Below are 6,499 nucleotides of genomic sequence, written 5' to 3'. Positions count from 1 at the left end.
TACTCCTCCCCATAAAAGTCAGGGATTTCTTGTCTCTTGCTGCTTTAAGGATCTTCTCCTTATCTTTGGAATTTGCAAGCTTCACAATTAAATGTCGAGGTGTTGAACGGTTTTTATTGATTTTAGGGGGGGATCTCTCTATTTCCTGGATCTGAATGCCTGTTTCCCTTCCCAGGTTAGGAAAATTTTCAGCTAGAATTTGTTCAAATACATATTCTGGCCCTCTGTCCCTTTCGGCGCCCTCGGGAACCCCAATTAAACGTAGGTTTTTCTTCCTCAGGCTGTCGTTTATTTCCCTTAATCTATCTTCATGGTCTTTTAATTGTTTGTCTCTTTTTTCCTCAGTTTCCCTCTTTGCTATCAACTTGTCTTCTAGGTCACTCACTCGTTCTTCCACCTCGTTAACCCTCGTCGTTAGGACTTCTAGTTTGGATTGCATCTCATTCAATTGATTTTTAATTTCTGCCTGATTAGCTCTAAATTCTGCAGTCATGAAGTCTCTTGAGTCCTTTATACTTTTTTCTAGAGCCACCAGTAGCTGTATAATAGTGCTTCTGAATTGGCTTTCTGACATTGAATTGTAATCCAGATTTTGTAACTCTGTGGGAGAGAGGACTGTTTCTGATTCTTTCTTTTGAGGTGAGGTTTTCCTTCTAGTCATTTTGCTCAGTGCAGAGTGGCCAAAAGCAAGTTGTATTGGGAAAAAGAGAAAAAGAGAGGAGAGAAAGAAGGAAAGAAAAGAGAAAGAGAAAAAAAAAGAAAAAAAAAGGGAAGAAAAAGAAAAAAAAATGAAAAAAAAAAAAAAAAAGAGAAAGAAAAAGAAAGGAGAAAAAAAAGGGGGTGGGGGAAGGAAACAAATCAAAAAGCAAAACAAAACAAAAACAAAAACAAAAACAAAAACAAACAAACAAAAAAAGAACCACCGGGGAGTATCTTCTGATTCTGTGTACTTTAAGTCCCTTGGCTTCTCCTGGAAGTTGTCAGTCTAGCTGGTGTTCTGGGGGAGGGGCCTGTTGTGCTGATTTTCAGGTGTTAGCAGTTGGGGGAGCTGCTGTGCCCCTGCCTGGTGCAGGGCTCGGTGGGGGTTGTTTACCCCGTGAGGCCGCAGGAGGAACAGCCCCAGTGGCGGGGCAGCTCTGGAAACCTGGATTCAGCCCCCACAGGAACTCCGGAGCTCTCCGTCTGCAGGGCCTGGAGGCTCCGGGGCGGGGCCGCTGATCTGCTCAGCTGGGGCAGGAGCGTCCTCGCTGTCCTGGGCCCTCCCGGCCTCTGCCTGTCCCGGGGGAGGCGGGATCCTGGGCTGTGTCCCGGCGCCCTGTGCTCCGGAGCCTGCGCTGGTGGATTCGCGCTCCCGGGCCGCGCAGCCCCCTCCGCGGAGCCGCCGCGCGAGCCCCTCCGAGCTGCTCCTGGAACCGCGCAGCCCCCTCCGCACGGAGCCTCTTCCTCTGCCCGAGCCCCTCCGAGCTGCTCCCGGGGCCGCGCAGCCCCCTCCGCGGAGCCGCCGCCCGAGCCCCTTCAGCTGCTCCGGGTCCCGCCGGGTCCCGCCGTGCGCGCTGCAGCCCTTAGGGAGCTCGGCGCACTCTCCTGGGCGCGCAGTTGCTGTTACTGTCCCGGGGAGCCCCTCCAAGAAATTTGTATGTTGAATCCCTGACACCCCCACTGTGACTGTGTTCAGAGGTGAGGCCTTTCAAGAGAACGAAGGTTAAAATGAGGTCATAGGGAAGCCCAGGTGGCTCAGGGGTTTAGCGCCACCTTCAGCCCAGGGCGTGATCCTGGAGACCCGAGATCGGGTCCCATGTTGGGCTCCCTGCATGGAGCCTGCTTCTCCCTCTGCCTGTGTCTCTGTCTCTGTCTCTCTCCTCTCTGTGTATTCTCATGAATAAATAAATAAAATCTTGAAAAAAATAAAAATAAAATAAAATGAGGTCATAAGCATGGGCCTTCGTCCCGTAGACTTAGTATCCTTAGAAAAGAAAGAGACACCAGTGATGCACAAGCTCAGAACAAAAACCATGTGAGGACAGAGCAAGAAGGCTGCCTGTCATCTGCAAGCCAAAGAGAGAGTCCTCAGGAGAAACCAACCCTGCCAACATCTTGATCTGGGAATTCTGGGCTCCAGATTTCTGGTGTTTAAGCCATCCATTCTGCGGAAATTTTATTATGACAACCCTAGCAGGCTAAAACATTACTTTGCAATGATATTTTGGGTATTCCTGAGATATCTCTAAAGCCTGGGACCCAGTACCTGCTGTAATATATGATCTAGTATTAGTTGTTGGGTCAGTATCTGTGGGTGAGTTATTGGTACCAAAGGTTAGGAATACAGGTTTGGTGAGATGGTGAAAGGCCTTGAATATCACAGTAGCATTTATATGACATTCAGGGGCAAGTGAAGAATCACTGAAGACCCAAGGGACATAATCGGAGTTGTATTTCAGAGCAATTAGTCGTAGTTAGGACTCATGGTGTGAAAAGTGTGGCACGTGGGCAGCCAGTTTGAGAGCATCAGTGAGACATGGCAGAGAAACAGACTCAGGGTGGGCAAAGGGGCTATGGTTCAGGGAGTGACAACAAAACCCAGAGTCTGGAAGTGGATTGTAAAGGAAACCAAGAAGTTTTGACCGACGCTGTGTTTTCAAGACTGGTTGATGGGAGGCTGAATGAGAAGGACCCTTCACATGAGGAGGAGGAGATGCTGGAGAAAAAGATGCTCTCAACTTCATCAATAGATGAAGTGAAGTACAGCTTTTTGCTGGTATTGATTAATTGATTGATTAGTGAAACAGAAATTATAATATTTTACTTTCCTATGCCAGAGAGTTATTTGAGAATCTAATGGGATTATCCAGAAAACTTTTTTTTTTTTTTGGTAAAGAATTCTACAAAGATCATTAAGATTTCAAAGACAGAAATTGTTTAAAGCGGGATCCTCAGTGTCTTGAAAAGCACAGGGAGGACACTTTTCATAATGCTTTGCACTTCTTATGGTAATGATGAGATAAATATACAAGTATGATCAATTCTGTGTGCTGGGTGCCAGAACAGAAAGGAAATCTCAGGCTTCATGACCTGACAACACCAGCTTTGAGGAGGAGCAAAGGGCCTGTGACAGGTGGAATCCTGTAGAGCTGGTGGGAAGAACTGAGAGACCAGAGTGGCTGGAGCCAGCAGCTGCTATGGGCAGGATGGAGACCACACGGGAAGCAAAGCAGCATCTGTGCAGAGGTCCTGGCAGCAAGGAAGCCAACCTCTGGGCTGTCCCAGCTGCCAAGCACTCTCCTGAAGGATGTGGGACAGGGCTCCCCGCAGGGAGGGGCAGCGGTTACCTGGGCCTCAGCACCGGGAGTGCCGGATTCTGAGTCCTCCCTGCTGCCCCTGCCCGGCAGCAGCTGCTCCCTCTGCCCCCAGAAAGCCCCTTCTGCACTGAACGTGGGAGAAACTCACCTTGAAAATGGCACATGCCATCCCCATTCTGGTGAAGAGATGTTTTAAAGGGCCCCTGGCGTGTCTTCCATCTCGCAGTGGCAGGGCTGTGACACCATGTCTGCTTCTGTGCCATTTGTCACAGTGTCCTCCCCGTGGGGCCGGGAGAGCTGCAGGCACCCCGACAGGGCTTGGAGCAGCCAGCGCGGTGCAGGAGAACCACCTGCCTGCTTCCTCCTTCCTCCACCTGGCCGGGAGCCCAGCACCACCAGCCCAGCTCTCGGGCCTGGGGTTACCACTGCCACCGAGGGGCTCGAGGTGCTGTTTTTAACCTAAACCATCATTTTCACCACCAGATTACTTGTAGGGACTTTTCACCAATGCAGAACATGCTACTTAACCCCCCCCCCCAACCGCTTCTCTCTGTCTCAGAGATACTATCAGAGTTCCAGAAGAAAATCAAGGTACCTCAATGATTTACAGATAGATAATTAATTAGGCCCTTAATAATAGTTAACTGTTATTTGCTGTATAACCTGAAGCATCTGAATTGGAACGCACGTATTATCTGAAACATGGTGTCTTCCAGATTGGTTTGGAAGGAATTCGGCCTGTATTGGCCTGCTGTTAGCTCTCTTCCTCTCCTTGGCACAGAACAGGGGGACAGAACAGTGGACGAGACTGCTTCCTAATTGCTCCTCCGTATCACCCTACGCTATGAAATTCTCTGGTTTGTGGCATTGATTTGACTCATCCACTTTGCCATTCTTTGCATGGGAAAGGGTAGGAGAGAGCGCTGGCATATGGTACAGATTTAATGATATAGTATTTTTTAAATATCATTATGCGGATGAAAGACAATAGAACAAAATCTGATGATTGTGCATAAACTCTACCAATCTGTTTTTTTTTTTTTTTTTCCCACTGTCCACTTTCTTGACCTCCCTCAACTTCCTCCAACAGGAACAGACCGGTGGGCTCTCTCCGGCGCACTGTCACACTGGGATTTATGTCACATCCACCATCTAACGACCCCTGTGTTTGTAGAACCTCTTTCTGCTTCAGTCACCAAATTCCACTGGGACACACATCCTTGCTCATGCACACTGTCTGTCTACACCACAACCTCTCTCCTACTTGACATTACTGAAAGTCCCAGCTCTCGTCCATCACTGCATGTGCTTGACAAGCTGTTTACGTGCCAGAGACTCGCTTTACTCATCTCTAAAATGGGAACCTCTTACTACAATGTCTGATGTCACTGCGCCGGCATGAACACCAGCATTACCATCATTACCATTACCATGTCCATCCTGGCGATAACCATCATCAGCTCATCCTTGGCCTCTTGACATTTATAGTGCTAATCCTTCAACTTTGATTTTTTGTTGTTGTTGTTTTTTAAAGTGATTGTTGTTTATTTAAAGTCTTAAATTTTCTCTTTCTTCACTTTAATAAGAGATCTGCTTCATCTAATCATTTTAAAATGGGGCATAATATCTGCTTTGTGTATCTTAAGATATGTTTGGAAACAGAGGAGAGATAAATTACTTAAATTCACCTGCTACATTCTTAGATATTCAACATTACCTCTAGTTTTATTATGATATCAAAATATAAACACCTCTGCTTCCCCAGGCCACTGCCTTCTGAATAGAAACCATTACAATTTTATACTCCTAAACCCTCACTTTCTGTGATTCCAAACATTCTTACTCACCAGGATGTGTTACCATGAAAGAGAAAAAAATGGGTTTTATAGACAACTAGCAATCTCTGTCTTGTCATAAGTCTAGGACGTACGGAGCAGCAGAAGTCCTCAGGCCACGTTCTTCGCACCTCAGCACCGTCCAGGTAAAGAGACAAGTGCTTTAACCTCCCCTGGGCACCCGGGAGCCGTAACCTGCCACCATCAAGATGCAGCCTCTGCTAGCTTATCTTTCTCTGTTTCACCAGATAAAAGATTAAAATACATGAAGTAATTTAGAGAGGCAGATGTGGGTAATATTTTTGGATAAGATCATCTCATATTTTTTTGAAAAAAAATGTTTCTTAATTTTTAGCTGAAAATATTGATATAACAAAAAACATTTAAAATAACAGATTTGTGGAAGAAAATGCGTGCCGCCTAACAATATAAATAAATGTAACTTATGAATAATTAAAATGTGCTTTTCCTTCTTGATTTTCAGAAACGTGATTTCTCTGTTCTCTAAAATAGTCATGCCATTACCATCAACGTTCAAACGATTATAAAAAGGTGTCTTTGGATTTCATTTACAATTCAAGTAACTTTCTATCCTCATTGTTTGGGAAGGAGATACTGTCAGGAATTACCCAGCATTCCCCAAAGGGACTGCTTTTTATATTTTCACCTGTCGAAGAAAATTGCCCTCATTCAGGGGGTTAAGAGCCGCCTGTGTGTTACATGCTCACGTTGCCCTCAGTGGGAAACCGTGTGTGGACCTTACTTTCACTGCATAATTAAGATATAATGAGTTTTGTATTTTCATAAAGTCTAAGGAAAAGAATAGATCTGTATCTCCTCTCTCATTCTTTATTTAGTTAAGGCCTGTCTACTTTGTCTATTTACACTGTCATCAAAATGTCAACTCGGCCCCTACAGGTAAAGATGAAGTTCATCTAAGCCCTGTTTCACCCCATAGCAAATCAATGCTATCCCCGTAATTTATGTGCATTCCCAGGTGCTTGACCTCTCCTGGTCACCTCTGGCTCCAAGCTCTAGTTTCCAGAGTGCAGTCTGGGAGTTTCCTCCCGTGCTCTGGGCATTGGCCCAAGTCTCATGTCAAAACAGCTTGAAATCGCCACCTGCCTTCTTTGCCTGATAAGCAAACACAAACTCCTGTGTAAGAGAGAATAGCAGATTTATCCCAATACTAGCAGAGGAGAGGGATTGGGGGTCTTCTATCACAGCCACACTAACTTAAAATCACATGTAAAAATTTTTTTTGTTTGATGATGATGATGAGGAGGAGGAGGATGACTTGCCTCTTTTGTGCTAATGCTTGAGTGCTCCTTTGCCTTGACAACTGGGTAGAGTAGGAAATAACTGGAA

This window comes from Canis lupus, chromosome 1 (genome assembly GCF_048164855.1).
Source record: "Canis lupus baileyi chromosome 1, mCanLup2.hap1, whole genome shotgun sequence".
Classification (NCBI taxonomy): Eukaryota; Metazoa; Chordata; class Mammalia; order Carnivora; family Canidae; genus Canis; species Canis lupus.
Note: the sequence above shows the minus strand (reverse complement) of the source record.